General features: G+C 34.6%; 1 non-coding gene across 1 annotated transcript; it reads left to right on the plus strand.

Annotated features, from left to right (window-relative positions):
• The first annotated feature begins 1,453 nt into the window (after window positions 1-1,453).
• Window positions 1,454-1,526, plus strand: TRNAR-UCU (transfer RNA arginine (anticodon UCU)). The gene has a single exon. It is a non-coding gene; the product is annotated as a tRNA-Arg (tRNA).
• Window positions 1,527-16,608: the final 15,082 nt, after the last annotated feature.

Consider the following 16,608-nt stretch of genomic DNA (forward strand, 5'->3'; position numbering starts at 1 on the left):
AAACAGTTTCTTAGTTTCCTCTTAAATTGACATGTCAATAAAGGAAGCAGTAGACAGCTTTAAGTATGACATTATACTTTCAAATATGTACCTTGATGCCATCAAATTCTATTTACGTCCTTTGGAAAGTTTGGCTACTGTATGTTAAAGATCTAGGGACATTGTAAACTCACTGAGAATAGATACATTTATATCTTTGATGTTTCTTTAAAACCATATTTACAGTGTGGAAGTTTAGCATATATTTTTTGATTGAGTGATTATGTCCATTTGCATGAAGATCTCTAACAACTTCAACAGTAATACTCCAAAGTATTTATGAAATCAAGAACTTTTCATTTTGTCGTTAATGGACTATGAGGACCTTATATTCTCCTTCATTTAACCTCAGTATTTTTTTCTATCTCAGTGAGAGCTTTTTCAGAGCCTGGATAGCTCAGTCGGTAGAGCATCAGACTTTTAATCTGAGGGTCCAGGGTTCAAGTCCCTGTTCAGGCGGCAGTCCTTTTACAAGAAACAGTTTCTTAGTTTCCTCTTAAATTGACATGTTAATAAAGGAAGCAGTAGACAGCTTTAAGTATGACATTATACTTTCAAATATGTATCTTGATGCCATCAAATTCTATTTACGTCCTTTGGAAAGTTTGGCTACTGTATGTTAAAGATCTAGGGACATTGTAAACTCACTGAGAATAGATACATTTATATCTTTGATGTTTCTTTAAAACCATATTTACAGTGTGGAAGTTTAGCATATATTTCTTGATTGAGTGATTATGTCCATTTGCATGAAGATCTCTAACAACTTCAACAGTAATACTCCAAAGTATTTATGAAATCAAGAACTTTTCATTTTGCCGTTAATGGACTATGAGGACCTTATATTCTCCTTCATTTAACCTCAGTATTTTTTTCTATCTCAGTGAGAGCTTTTTCAGAGCCTGGATAGCTCAGTCGGTAGAGCATCAGACTTTTAATCTGAGGGTCCAGGGTTCAAGTCCCTGTTCAGGCGGCAGTCCTTTTACAAGAAACAGTTTCTTAGTTTCCTTTTAAATCGACATGTTAATAAAGGAAGCAGAAGACAGCTTTAAGTATGTCATTATACTTTCAAATATGTACCTTGATGCCTTCAAATTCTATTTACGTCCTTTGGAAAGTTTGGCTACTGTATGTTAAAGATCTAGGGACATTGTAAACTCACTGAGAATAGATACATTTATATCTTTGATGTTTCTTTAAAACCATATTTACAGTGTGGAAGTTTAGCATATATTTCTTGATTGAGTGATTATGTCCATTTGCATGTAGATCTCTAACAACTTGAACAGTAATACTCCAAAGTATTTATGAAATCAAGAACTTTTCATTTTGCCGTTAATGGAATATGAGGACCTTATATTCTCCTTCATTTAACCTCAGTATTTTTTTCTATCTCAGTGAGAGCTTTTTCAGAGCCTGGATAGCTCAGTCGGTAGAGCATCCGACTTCTAATCTGAGGGTCCAGGGTTCAAGTCCCTGTTCAGGCGGCAGTCCTTTTACAAGAAACAGTTTCTTAGTTTCCTCTTAAATTGACATGTTAATAAAGGAAGCAGTAGACAGCTTTAAGTATGACATTATACTTTCAAATATGTACCTTGATGCCATCAAATTCTATTTACGTCCTTTGGAAAGTTTGGCTACTGTATGTTAAAGATCTAGGGACATTGTAAACTCACTGAGAATAGATACATTTATATCTTTGATGTTTCTTTAAAACCATATTTACAGTGTGGAAGTTTAGCATATATTTCTTGATTGAGTGATTATGTCCATTTGCATGAAGATCTCTAACAACTTCAACAGTAATACTCCAAAGTATTTATGAAATCAAGAACTTTTCATTTTGCCGTTAATGGACTATGAGGACCTTATATTCTCCTTCATTTAACCTCAGTATTTTTTTCTATCTCAGTGTGAGCTTTTTCAGAGCCTGGATAGCTCAGTCGGTAGAGCATCAGACTTTTAATCTGAGGGTCCAGGGTTCAAGTCCCTGTTCAGGCGGCAGTCCTTTTACAAGAAACAGTTTCTTAGTTTCCTCTTAAATTGACATGTCAATAAAGGAAGCAGTAGACAGCTTTAAGTATGACATTATACTTTCAAATATGTACCTTGATGCCATCAAATTCTATTTACGTCCTTTGGAAAGTTTGGCTACTGTATGTTAAAGATCTAGGGACATTGTAAACTCACTGAGAATAGATACATTTATATCTTTGATGTTTCTTTAAAACCATATTTACAGTGTGGAAGTTTAGCATATATTTCTTGATTGAGTGATTATGTCCATTTGCATGAAGATCTCTAACAACTTCAACAGTAATACTCCAAAGTATTTATGAAATCAAGAACTTTTCATTTTGCCGTTAATGGACTATGAGGACCTTATATTCTCCTTCATTTAACCTCAGTATTTTTTTCTATCTCAGTGAGAGCTTTTTCGGAACCTGGATAGCTCAGTCGGTAGAGCATCAGACTTTTAATCTGAGGGTCCAGGGTTCAAGTCCCTGTTCAGGCGGCAGTCCTTTTGCAAGAAACAGTTTCTTAGTTTCCTCTTAAATTGACATGTCAATAAAGGAAGCAGTAGACAGCTTTAAGTATGACATTATACTTTCAAATATGTACCTTGATGCCATCAAATTCTATTTACGTCCTCTGGAATGTTTGGCTACTGTATGTTAAAGATCTAGGGACATTGTAAACTCACTGAGAATAGATACATTTATATCTTTGATTTTTCTTTAAAACCATATTTACAGTGTGGAAGTTTAGCATATATTTCTTGATTGAGTGATTATGTCCATTTGCATGAAGATCTCTAACAACTTCAACAGTAATACTCCAAAGTATTTATGAAATCAAGAACTTTTCATTTTGCTGTTAATGGACTATGAGGACCTTATATTCTCCTTCATTTAACCTCAGTATTTTTTTCTATCTCAATGAGAGCTGTTTCAGAGCCTGGATAGCTCAGTCGGTAGAGCATCAGACTTTTAATCTGAGGGTCCAGGGTTCAAGTCCCTGTTCAGGCGGCAGTCCTTTTACAAGAAACAGTTTCTTAGTTTCCTCTTAAATTGACATGTTAATAAAGGAAGCAGTAGACAGCTTTAAGTATGACATTATACTTTCAAATATGTATCTTGATGCCATCAAATTCTATTTACGTCCTTTGGAAAGTTTGGCTACTGTATGTTAAAGATCTAGGGACATTGTAAACTCACTGAGAATAGATACATTTATATCTTTGATGTTTCTTTAAAACCATATTTACAGTGTGGAAGTTTAGCATATATTTCTTGATTGAGTGATTATGTCCATTTGCATGAAGATCTCTAACAACTTCAACAGTAATACTCCAAAGTATTTATGAAATCAAGAACTTTTCATTTTGCCGTTAATGGACTATGAGGACCTTATATTCTCCTTCATTTAACCTCAGTATTTTTTTCTATCTCAATGAGAGCTGTTTCAGAGCCTGGATAGCTCAGTCGGTAGAGCATCAGACTTTTAATCTGAGGGTCCAGGGTTCAAGTCCCTGTTCAGGCGGCAGTCCTTTTACAAGAAACAGTTTCTTAGTTTCCTCTTAAATTGACATGTTAATAAAGGAAGCAGTAGACAGCTTTAAGTATGACATTATACTTTCAAATATGTATCTTGATGCCATCAAATTCTATTTACGTCCTTTGGAAAGTTTGGCTACTGTATGTTAAAGATCTAGGGACATTGTAAACTCACTGAGAATAGATACATTTATATCTTTGATGTTTCTTTAAAACCATATTTACAGTGTGGAAGTTTAGCATATATTTCTTGATTGAGTGATTATGTCCATTTGCATGAAGATCTCTAACAACTTCAACAGTAATACTCCAAAGTATTTATGAAATCAAGAACTTTTCATTTTGCCGTTAATGGACTATGAGGACCTTATATTCTCCTTCATATAACCTCAGTATTTTTTTCTATCTCAGTGAGAACTGTTTCAGAGCCTGGATAGCTCAGTCGGTAGAGCATCCGACTTTTAATCTGAGGGTCCAGGGTTCAAGTCCCTGTTCAGGCGGCAGTCCTTTTACAAGAAACAGTTTCTTAGTTTCCTCTTAAATTGACATGTCAATAAAGGAAGCAGTAGACAGCTTTAAGTATGACATTATACTTTCAAATATGTACCTTGATGCCATCAAATTCTATTTACGTCCTTTGGAAAGTTTGGCTACTGTATGTTAAAGATCTAGGGACATTGTAAACTCACTGAGAATAGATACATTTATATCTTTGATGTTTCTTTAAAACCATATTTACAGTGTGGAAGTTTAGCATATATTTCTTGATTGAGTGATTATGTCCATTTGCATGAAGATCTCTAACAACTTCAACAGTAATACTCCAAAGTATTTATGAAATCAAGAACTTTTCATTTTGCCGTTAATGGACTATGAGGACCTTATATTCTCCTTCATTTAACCTCAGTATTTTTTTCTATCTCAGTAAGAGCTTTTTCAGAGCCTGGATAGCTCAGTCGGTAGAGCATCAGACTTTTAATCTGAGGGTCCAGGGTTCAAGTCCCTGTTCAGGCGGCAGTCCTTTTACAAGAAACAGTTTCTTAGTTTCCTTTTAAATCGACATGTTAATAAAGGAAGCAGAAGACAGCTTTAAGTATGTCATTATACTTTCAAATATGTACCTTGATGCCTTCAAATTCTATTTACGTCCTTTGGAAAGTTTGGCTACTGTATGTTAAAGATCTAGGGACATTGTAAACTCACTGAGAATAGATACATTTATATCTTTGATGTTTCTTTAAAACCATATTTACAGTGTGGAAGTTTAGCATATATTTCTTGATTGAGTGATTATGTCCATTTGCATGAAGATCTCTAACAACTTCAACAGTAATACTCCAAAGTATTTATGAAATCAAGAACTTTTCATTTTGCCGTTAATGGACTATGAGGACCTTATATTCTCCTTCATTTAACCTCAGTATTTTTTTCTATCTCAGTGAGAGCTTTTTCAGAGCCTGGATAGCTCAGTCGGTAGAGCATCAGACTTTTAATCTGAGGGTCCAGGGTTCAAGTCCCTGTTCAGGTGGCAGTCCTTTTACAAGAAACAGTTTCTTAGCTTCCTCTTAAATTGACATGTTAATAAAGGAAGCAGTAGACAGCTTTAAGTATGACATTATACTTTCAAATATGTACCTTGATGCCATCAAATTCTATTTACGTCCTTTGGAAAGTTTGGCTACTGTATGTTAAAGATCTAGGGACATTGTAAACTCACTGAGAATAGATACATTTATATCTTTGATGTTTCTTTAAAACCATATTTACAGTGTGGAAGTTTAGCATATATTTCTTGATTGAGTGATTATGTCCATTTGCATGAAGATCTCTAACAACTTCAACAGTAATACTCCAAAGTATTTATGAAATCAAGAACTTTTCATTTTGCCGTTAATGGACTATGAGGACCTTATATTCTCCTTCATTTAACCTCAGTATTTTTTTCTATCTCAGTGTGAGCTTTTTCAGAGCCTGGATAGCTCAGTCGGTAGAGCATCAGACTTTTAATCTGAGGGTCCAGGGTTCAAGTCCCTGTTCAGGCGGCAGTCCTTTTACAAGAAACAGTTTCTTAGTTTCCTCTTAAATTGACATGTCAATAAAGGAAGCAGTAGACAGCTTTAAGTATGACATTATACTTTCAAATATGTACCTTGATGCCATCAAATTCTATTTACGTCCTTTGGAAAGTTTGGCTACTGTATGTTAAAGATCTAGGGACATTGTAAACTCACTGAGAATAGATACATTTATATCTTTGATGTTTCTTTAAAACCATATTTACAGTGTGGAAGTTTAGCATATATTTCTTGATTGAGTGATTATGTCCATTTGCATGAAGATCTCTAACAACTTCAACAGTAATACTCCAAAGTATTTATGAAATCAAGAACTTTTCATTTTGCCGTTAATGGACTATGAGGACCTTATATTCTCCTTCATTTAACCTCAGTATTTTTTTCTATCTCAATGAGAGCTGTTTCAGAGCCTGGATAGCTCAGTCGGTAGAGCATCAGACTTTTAATCTGAGGGTCCAGGGTTCAAGTCCCTGTTCAGGCGGCAGTCCTTTTACAAGAAACAGTTTCTTAGTTTCCTCTTAAATTGACATGTTAATAAAGGAAGCAGTAGACAGCTTTAAGTATGACATTATACTTTCAAATATGTATCTTGATGCCATCAAATTCTATTTACGTCCTTTGGAAAGTTTGGCTACTGTATGTTAAAGATCTAGGGACATTGTAAACTCACTGAGAATAGATACATTTATATCTTTGATGTTTCTTTAAAACCATATTTACAGTGTGGAAGTTTAGCATATATTTCTTGATTGAGTGATTATGTCCATTTGCATGAAGATCTCTAACAACTTCAACAGTAATACTCCAAAGTATTTATGAAATCAAGAACTTTTAATTTTGCCGTTAATGGACTATGAGGACCTTATATTCTCCTTCATTTAACCTCAGTATTTTTTTCTATCTCAATGAGAGCTGTTTCAGAGCCTGGATAGCTCAGTCGGTAGAGCATCCGACTTTTAATCTGAGGGTCCAGGGTTCAAGTCCCTGTTCAGGCGGCAGTCCTTTTACAAGAAACAGTTTCTTAGTTTCCTCTTAAATTGACATGTTAATAAAGGAAGCAGTAGACAGCTTTAAGTATGACATTATACTTTCAAATATGTACCTTGATGCCATCAAATTCTATTTACGTCCTTTGGAAAGTTTGGCTACTGTATGTTAAAGATCTAGGGACATTGTAAACTCACTGAGAATAGATACATTTATATCTTTGATGTTTCTTTAAAACCATATTTACAGTGTGGAAGTTTAGCATATATTTCTTGATTGAGTGATTATGTCCATTTGCATGAAGATCTCTAACAACTTCAACAGTAATACTCCAAAGTATTTATGAAATCAAGAACTTTTCATTTTGCCGTTAATGGACTATGAGGACCTTATATTCTCCTTCATTTAACCTCAGTATTTTTTTCTATCTCAATGAGAGCTGTTTCAGAGCCTGGATAGCTCAGTCGGTAGAGCATCAGACTTTTAATCTGAGGGTCCAGGGTTCAAGTCCCTGTTCAGGCGGCAGTCCTTTTACAAGAAACAGTTTCTTAGTTTCCTCTTAAATTGACATGTTAATAAAGGAAGCAGTAGACAGCTTTAAGTATGACATTATACTTTCAAATATGTATCTTGATGCCATCAAATTCTATTTACGTCCTTTGGAAAGTTTGGCTACTGTATGTTAAAGATCTAGGGACATTGTAAACTCACTGAGAATAGATACATTTATATCTTTGATGTTTCTTTAAAACCATATTTACAGTGTGGAAGTTTAGCATATATTTCTTGATTGAGTGATTATGTCCATTTGCATGAAGATCTCTAACAACTTCAACAGTAATACTCCAAAGTATTTATGAAATCAAGAACTTTTCATTTTGCCGTTAATGGACTATGAGGACCTTATATTCTCCTTCATATAACCTCAGTATTTTTTTCTATCTCAGTGAGAACTGTTTCAGAGCCTGGATAGCTCAGTCGGTAGAGCATCCGACTTTTAATCTGAGGGTCCAGGGTTCAAGTCCCTGTTCAGGCGGCAGTCCTTTTACAAGAAACAGTTTCTTAGTTTCCTCTTAAATTGACATGTTAATAAAGGAAGCAGTAGACAGCTTTAAGTATGACATTATACTTTCAAATATGTACCTTGATGCCATCAAATTCTATTTACGTCCTTTGGAAAGTTTGGCTACTGTATGTTAAAGATCTAGGGACATTGTAAACTCACTGAGAATAGATACATTTATATCTTTGATGTTTCTTTAAAACCATATTTACAGTGTGGAAGTTTAGCATATATTTCTTGATTGAGTGATTATGTCCATTTGCATGAAGATCTCTAACAACTTCAACAGTAATACTCCAAAGTATTTATGAAATCAAGAACTTTTCATTTTGCCGTTAATGGACTATGAGGACCTTATATTCTCCTTCATTTAACCTCAGTATTTTTTTCTATCTCAGTGCAAGCTTTTTCAGAGCCTGGATAGCTCAGTCGGTAGAGCATCAGACTTTTAATCTGAGGGTCCAGGGTTCAAGTCCCTGTTCAGGCGGCAGTCCTTTTACAAGAAACAGTTTCTTAGTTTCCTCTTAAATTGACATGTCAATAAAGGAAGCAGTAGACAGCTTTAAGTATGACATTATACTTTCAAATATGTACCTTGATGCCATCAAATTCTATTTACGTCCTTTGGAAAGTTTGGCTACTGTATGTTAAAGATCTAGGGACATTGTAAACTCACTGAGAATAGATACATTTATATCTTTGATGTTTCTTTAAAACCATATTTACAGTGTGGAAGTTTAGCATATATTTCTTGATTGAGTGATTATGTCCATTTGCATGAAGATCTCTAACAACTTCAACAGTAATACTCCAAAGTATTTATGAAATCAAGAACTTTTCATTTTGCCGTTAATGGACTATGAGGACCTTATATTCTCCTTCATTTAACCTCAGTATTTTTTTCTATCTCAGTGAGAGCTTTTTCGGAACCTGGATAGCTCAGTCGGTAGAGCATCAGACTTTTAATCTGAGGGTCCAGGGTTCAAGTCCCTGTTCAGGCGGCAGTCCTTTTGCAAGAAACAGTTTCTTAGTTTCCTCTTAAATTGACATGTCAATAAAGGAAGCAGTAGACAGCTTTAAGTATGACATTATACTTTCAAATATGTACCTTGATGCCATCAAATTCTATTTACAGTAATACTCCAAAGTATTTATGAAATCAAGAACTTTTCATTTTGCTGTTAATGGACTATGAGGACCTTATATTCTCCTTCATTTAACCTCAGTATTTTTTTCTATCTCAGTGAGAACTGTTTCAGAGCCTGGATAGCTCAGTCGGTAGAGCATCCGACTTTTAATCTGAGGGTCCAGGGTTCAAGTCCCTGTTCAGGCGGCAGTCCTTTTACAAGAAACAGTTTCTTAGTTTCCTCTTAAATTGACATGTTAATAAAGGAAGCAGTAGACAGCTTTAAGTATGACATTATACTTTCAAATATGTACCTTGATGCCATCAAATTCTATTTACGTCCTTTGGAAAGTTTGGCTACTGTATGTTAAAGATCTAGGGACATTGTAAACTCACTGAGAATAGATACATTTATATCTTTGATGTTTCTTTAAAACCATATTTACAGTGTGGAAGTTTAGCATATATTTCTTGATTGAGTGATTATGTCCATTTGCATGAAGATCTCTAACAACTTCAACAGTAATACTCCAAAGTATTTATGAAATCAAGAACTTTTCATTTTGCCGTTAATGGACTATGAGGACCTTATATTCTCCTTCATTTAACCTCAGTATTTTTTTCTATCTCAGTGCAAGCTTTTTCAGAGCCTGGATAGCTCAGTCGGTAGAGCATCAGACTTTTAATCTGAGGGTCCAGGGTTCAAGTCCCTGTTCAGGCGGCAGTCCTTTTACAAGAAACAGTTTCTTAGTTTCCTCTTAAATTGACATGTCAATAAAGGAAGCAGTAGACAGCTTTAAGTATGACATTATACTTTCAAATATGTACCTTGATGCCATCAAATTCTATTTACGTCCTTTGGAAAGTTTGGCTACTGTATGTTAAAGATCTAGGGACATTGTAAACTCACTGAGAATAGATACATTTATATCTTTGATGTTTCTTTAAAACCATATTTACAGTGTGGAAGTTTAGCATATATTTCTTGATTGAGTGATTATGTCCATTTGCATGAAGATCTCTAACAACTTCAACAGTAATACTCCAAAGTATTTATGAAATCAAGAACTTTTCATTTTGCCGTTAATGGACTATGAGGACCTTATATTCTCCTTCATTTAACCTCAGTATTTTTTTCTATCTCAGTGAGAGCTTTTTCGGAACCTGGATAGCTCAGTCGGTAGAGCATCAGACTTTTAATCTGAGGGTCCAGGGTTCAAGTCCCTGTTCAGGCGGCAGTCCTTTTGCAAGAAACAGTTTCTTAGTTTCCTCTTAAATTGACATGTCAATAAAGGAAGCAGTAGACAGCTTTAAGTATGACATTATACTTTCAAATATGTACCTTGATGCCATCAAATTCTATTTACGTCCTCTGGAAAGTTTGGCTACTGTATGTTAAAGATCTAGGGACATTGTAAACTCACTGAGAATAGATACATTTATATCTTTGATTTTTCTTTAAAACCATATTTACAGTGTGGAAGTTTAGCATATATTTCTTGATTGAGTGATTATGTCCATTTGCATGAAGATCTCTAACAACTTCAACAGTAATACTCCAAAGTATTTATGAAATCAAGAACTTTTCATTTTGCTGTTAATGGACTATGAGGACCTTATATTCTCCTTCATTTAACCTCAGTATTTTTTTCTATCTCAATGAGAGCTGTTTCAGAGCCTGGATAGCTCAGTCGGTAGAGCATCAGACTTTTAATCTGAGGGTCCAGGGTTCAAGTCCCTGTTCAGGCGGCAGTCCTTTTACAAGAAACAGTTTCTTAGTTTCCTCTTAAATTGACATGTTAATAAAGGAAGCAGTAGACAGCTTTAAGTATGACATTATACTTTCAAATATGTATCTTGATGCCATCAAATTCTATTTACGTCCTTTGGAAAGTTTGGCTACTGTATGTTAAAGATCTAGGGACATTGTAAACTCACTGAGAATAGATACATTTATATCTTTGATGTTTCTTTAAAACCATATTTACAGTGTGGAAGTTTAGCATATATTTCTTGATTGAGTGATTATGTCCATTTGCATGAAGATCTCTAACAACTTCAACAGTAATACTCCAAAGTATTTATGAAATCAAGAACTTTTCATTTTGCCGTTAATGGACTATGAGGACTTTATATTCTCCTTCATTTAACCTCAGTATTTTTTTCTATCTCAATGAGAGCTGTTTCAGAGCCTGGATAGCTCAGTCGGTAGAGCATCAGACTTTTAATCTGAGGGTCCAGGGTTCAAGTCCCTGTTCAGGCGGCAGTCCTTTTACAAGAAACAGTTTCTTAGTTTCCTCTTAAATTGACATGTTAATAAAGGAAGCAGTAGACAGCTTTAAGTATGACATTATACTTTCAAATATGTATCTTGATGCCATCAAATTCTATTTACGTCCTTTGGAAAGTTTGGCTACTGTATGTTAAAGATCTAGGGACATTGTAAACTCACTGAGAATAGATACATTTATATCTTTGATGTTTCTTTAAAACCATATTTACAGTGTGGAAGTTTAGCATATATTTCTTGATTGAGTGATTATGTCCATTTGCATGAAGATCTCTAACAACTTCAACAGTAATACTCCAAAGTATTTATGAAATCAAGAACTTTTCATTTTGCCGTTAATGGACTATGAGGACCTTATATTCTCCTTCATATAACCTCAGTATTTTTTTCTATCTCAGTGAGAACTGTTTCAGAGCCTGGATAGCTCAGTCGGTAGAGCATCCGACTTTTAATCTGAGGGTCTAGGGTTCAAGTCCCTGTTCAGGCGGCAGTCCTTTTACAAGAAACAGTTTCTTAGTTTCCTCTTAAATTGACATGTTAATAAAGGAAGCAGTAGACAGCTTTAAGTATGACATTATACTTTCAAATATGTACCTTGATGCCATCAAATTCTATTTACGTCCTTTGGAAAGTTTGGCTACTGTATGTTAAAGATCTAGGGACATTGTAAACTCACTGAGAATAGATACATTTATATCTTTGATGTTTCTTTAAAACCATATTTACAGTGTGGAAGTTTAGCATATATTTCTTGATTGAGTGATTATGTCCATTTGCATGAAGATCTCTAACAACTTCAACAGTAATACTCCAAAGTATTTATGAAATCAAGAACTTTTCATTTTGCCGTTAATGGACTATGAGGACCTTATATTCTCCTTCATTTAACCTCAGTATTTTTTTCTATCTCAGTGCAAGCTTTTTCAGAGCCTGGATAGCTCAGTCGGTAGAGCATCAGACTTTTAATCTGAGGGTCCAGGGTTCAAGTCCCTGTTCAGGCGGCAGTCCTTTTACAAGAAACAGTTTCTTAGTTTCCTCTTAAATTGACATGTCAATAAAGGAAGCAGTAGACAGCTTTAAGTATGACATTATACTTTCAAATATGTACCTTGATGCCATCAAATTCTATTTACGTCCTTTGGAAAGTTTGGCTACTGTATGTTAAAGATCTAGGGACATTGTAAACTCACTGAGAATAGATACATTTATATCTTTGATGTTTCTTTAAAACCATATTTACAGTGTGGAAGTTTAGCATATATTTCTTGATTGAGTGATTATGTCCATTTGCATGAAGATCTCTAACAACTTCAACAGTAATACTCCAAAGTATTTATGAAATCAAGAACTTTTCATTTTGCCGTTAATGGACTATGAGGACCTTATATTCTCCTTCATTTAACCTCAGTATTTTTTTCTATCTCAGTAAGAGCTTTTTCAGAGCCTGGATAGCTCAGTCGGTAGAGCATCAGACTTTTAATCTGAGGGTCCAGGGTTCAAGTCCCTGTTCAGGCGGCAGTCCTTTTACAAGAAACAGTTTCTTAGTTTCCTTTTAAATCGACATGTTAATAAAGGAAGCAGAAGACAGCTTTAAGTATGTCATTATACTTTCAAATATGTACCTTGATGCCTTCAAATTCTATTTACGTCCTTTGGAAAGTTTGGCTACTGTATGTTAAAGATCTAGGGACATTGTAAACTCACTGAGAATAGATACATTTATATCTTTGATGTTTCTTTAAAACCATATTTACAGTGTGGAAGTTTAGCATATATTTCTTGATTGAGTGATTATGTCCATTTGCATGAAGATCTCTAACAACTTCAACAGTAATACTCCAAAGTATTTATGAAATCAAGAACTTTTCATTTTGCCGTTAATGGACTATGAGGACCTTATATTCTCCTTCATTTAACCTCAGTATTTTTTTCTATCTCAGTGAGAGCTTTTTCAGAGCCTGGATAGCTCAGTCGGTAGAGCATCAGACTTTTAATCTGAGGGTCCAGGGTTCAAGTCCCTGTTCAGGTGGCAGTCCTTTTACAAGAAACAGTTTCTTAGCTTCCTCTTAAATTGACATGTTAATAAAGGAAGCAGTAGACAGCTTTAAGTATGACATTATACTTTCAAATATGTACCTTGATGCCATCAAATTCTATTTACGTCCTTTGGAAAGTTTGGCTACTGTATGTTAAAGATCTAGGGACATTGTAAACTCACTGAGAATAGATACATTTATATCTTTGATGTTTCTTTAAAACCATATTTACAGTGTGGAAGTTTAGCATATATTTCTTGATTGAGTGATTATGTCCATTTGCATGAAGATCTCTAACAACTTCAACAGTAATACTCCAAAGTATTTATGAAATCAAGAACTTTTCATTTTGCCGTTAATGGACTATGAGGACCTTATATTCTCCTTCATTTAACCTCAGTATTTTTTTCTATCTCAGTAAGAGCTTTTTCAGAGCCTGGATAGCTCAGTCGGTAGAGCATCAGACTTTTAATCTGAGGGTCCAGGGTTCAAGTCCCTGTTCAGGCGGCAGTCCTTTTACAAGAAACAGTTTCTTAGTTTCCTTTTAAATCGACATGTTAATAAAGGAAGCAGAAGACAGCTTTAAGTATGTCATTATACTTTCAAATATGTACCTTGATGCCTTCAAATTCTATTTACGTCCTTTGGAAAGTTTGGCTACTGTATGTTAAAGATCTAGGGACATTGTAAACTCACTGAGAATAGATACATTTATATCTTTGATGTTTCTTTAAAACCATATTTACAGTGTGGAAGTTTAGCATATATTTCTTGATTGAGTGATTATGTCCATTTGCATGAAGATCTCTAACAACTTCAACAGTAATACTCCAAAGTATTTATGAAATCAAGAACTTTTCATTTTGCCGTTAATGGACTATGAGGACCTTATATTCTCCTTCATTTAACCTCAGTATTTTTTTCTATCTCAGTGAGAGCTTTTTCAGAGCCTGGATAGCTCAGTCGGTAGAGCATCAGACTTTTAATCTGAGGGTCCAGGGTTCAAGTCCCTGTTCAGGTGGCAGTCCTTTTACAAGAAACAGTTTCTTAGCTTCCTCTTAAATTGACATGTTAATAAAGGAAGCAGTAGACAGCTTTAAGTATGACATTATACTTTCAAATATGTACCTTGATGCCATCAAATTCTATTTACGTCCTTTGGAAAGTTTGGCTACTGTATGTTAAAGATCTAGGGACATTGTAAACTCACTGAGAATAGATACATTTATATCTTTGATGTTTCTTTAAAACCATATTTACAGTGTGGAAGTTTAGCATATATTTCTTGATTGAGTGATTATGTCCATTTGCATGAAGATCTCTAACAACTTCAACAGTAATACTCCAAAGTATTTATGAAATCAAGAACTTTTCATTTTGCCGTTAATGGACTATGAGGACCTTATATTCTCCTTCATTTAACCTCAGTATTTTTTTCTATCTCAGTGTGAGCTTTTTCAGAGCCTGGATAGCTCAGTCGGTAGAGCATCAGACTTTTAATCTGAGGGTCCAGGGTTCAAGTCCCTGTTCAGGCGGCAGTCCTTTTACAAGAAACAGTTTCTTAGTTTCCTCTTAAATTGACATGTCAATAAAGGAAGCAGTAGACAGCTTTAAGTATGACATTATACTTTCAAATATGTACCTTGATGCCATCAAATTCTATTTACGTCCTTTGGAAAGTTTGGCTACTGTATGTTAAAGATCTAGGGACATTGTAAACTCACTGAGAATAGATACATTTATATCTTTGATGTTTCTTTAAAACCATATTTACAGTGTGGAAGTTTAGCATATATTTCTTGATTGAGTGATTATGTCCATTTGCATGAAGATCTCTAACAACTTCAACAGTAATACTCCAAAGTATTTATGAAATCAAGAACTTTTCATTTTGCCGTTAATGGACTATGAGGACCTTATATTCTCCTTCATTTAACCTCAGTATTTTTTTCTATCTCAATGAGAGCTGTTTCAGAGCCTGGATAGCTCAGTCGGTAGAGCATCAGACTTTTAATCTGAGGGTCCAGGGTTCAAGTCCCTGTTCAGGCGGCAGTCCTTTTACAAGAAACAGTTTCTTAGTTTCCTCTTAAATTGACATGTTAATAAAGGAAGCAGTAGACAGCTTTAAGTATGACATTATACTTTCAAATATGTATCTTGATGCCATCAAATTCTATTTACGTCCTTTGGAAAGTTTGGCTACTGTATGTTAAAGATCTAGGGACATTGTAAACTCACTGAGAATAGATACATTTATATCTTTGATGTTTCTTTAAAACCATATTTACAGTGTGGAAGTTTAGCATATATTTCTTGATTGAGTGATTATGTCCATTTGCATGAAGATCTCTAACAACTTCAACAGTAATACTCCAAAGTATTTATGAAATCAAGAACTTTTCATTTTGCCGTTAATGGACTATGAGGACCTTATATTCTCCTTCATTTAACCTCAGTATTTTTTTCTATCTCAATGAGAGCTGTTTCAGAGCCTGGATAGCTCAGTCGGTAGAGCATCCGACTTTTAATCTGAGGGTCCAGGGTTCAAGTCCCTGTTCAGGCGGCAGTCCTTTTACAAGAAACAGTTTCTTAGTTTCCTCTTAAATTGACATGTTAATAAAGGAAGCAGTAGACAGCTTTAAGTATGACATTATACTTTCAAATATGTACCTTGATGCCATCAAATTCTATTTACGTCCTTTGGAAAGTTTGGCTACTGTATGTTAAAGATCTAGGGACATTGTAAACTCACTGAGAATAGATACATTTATATCTTTGATGTTTCTTTAAAACCATATTTACAGTGTGGAAGTTTAGCATATATTTCTTGATTGAGTGATTATGTCCATTTGCATGAAGATCTCTAACAACTTCAACAGTAATACTCCAAAGTATTTATGAAATCAAGAACTTTTCATTTTGCCGTTAATGGACTATGAGGACCTTATATTCTCCTTCATTTAACCTCAGTATTTTTTTCTATCTCAATGAGAGCTGTTTCAGAGCCTGGATAGCTCAGTCGGTAGAGCATCAGACTTTTAATCTGAGGGTCCAGGGTTCAAGTCCCTGTTCAGGCGGCAGTCCTTTTACAAGAAACAGTTTCTTAGTTTCCTCTTAAATTGACATGTTAATAAAGGAAGCAGTAGACAGCTTTAAGTATGACATTATACTTTCAAATATGTATCTTGATGCCATCAAATTCTATTTACGTCCTTTGGAAAGTTTGGCTACTGTATGTTAAAGATCTAGGGACATTGTAAACTCACTGAGAATAGATACATTTATATCTTTGATGTTTCTTTAAAACCATATTTACAGTGTGGAAGTTTAGCATATATTTCTTGATTGAGTGATTATGTCCATTTGCATGAAGATCTCTAACAACTTCAACAGTAATACTCCAAAGTATTTATGAAATCAAGAACTTTTCATTTT

The sequence above is a fragment of the Engystomops pustulosus genome, chromosome 1 (genome assembly GCF_040894005.1).
Source record: "Engystomops pustulosus chromosome 1, aEngPut4.maternal, whole genome shotgun sequence".
In the NCBI taxonomy this organism is placed as follows: Eukaryota; Metazoa; Chordata; class Amphibia; order Anura; family Leptodactylidae; genus Engystomops; species Engystomops pustulosus.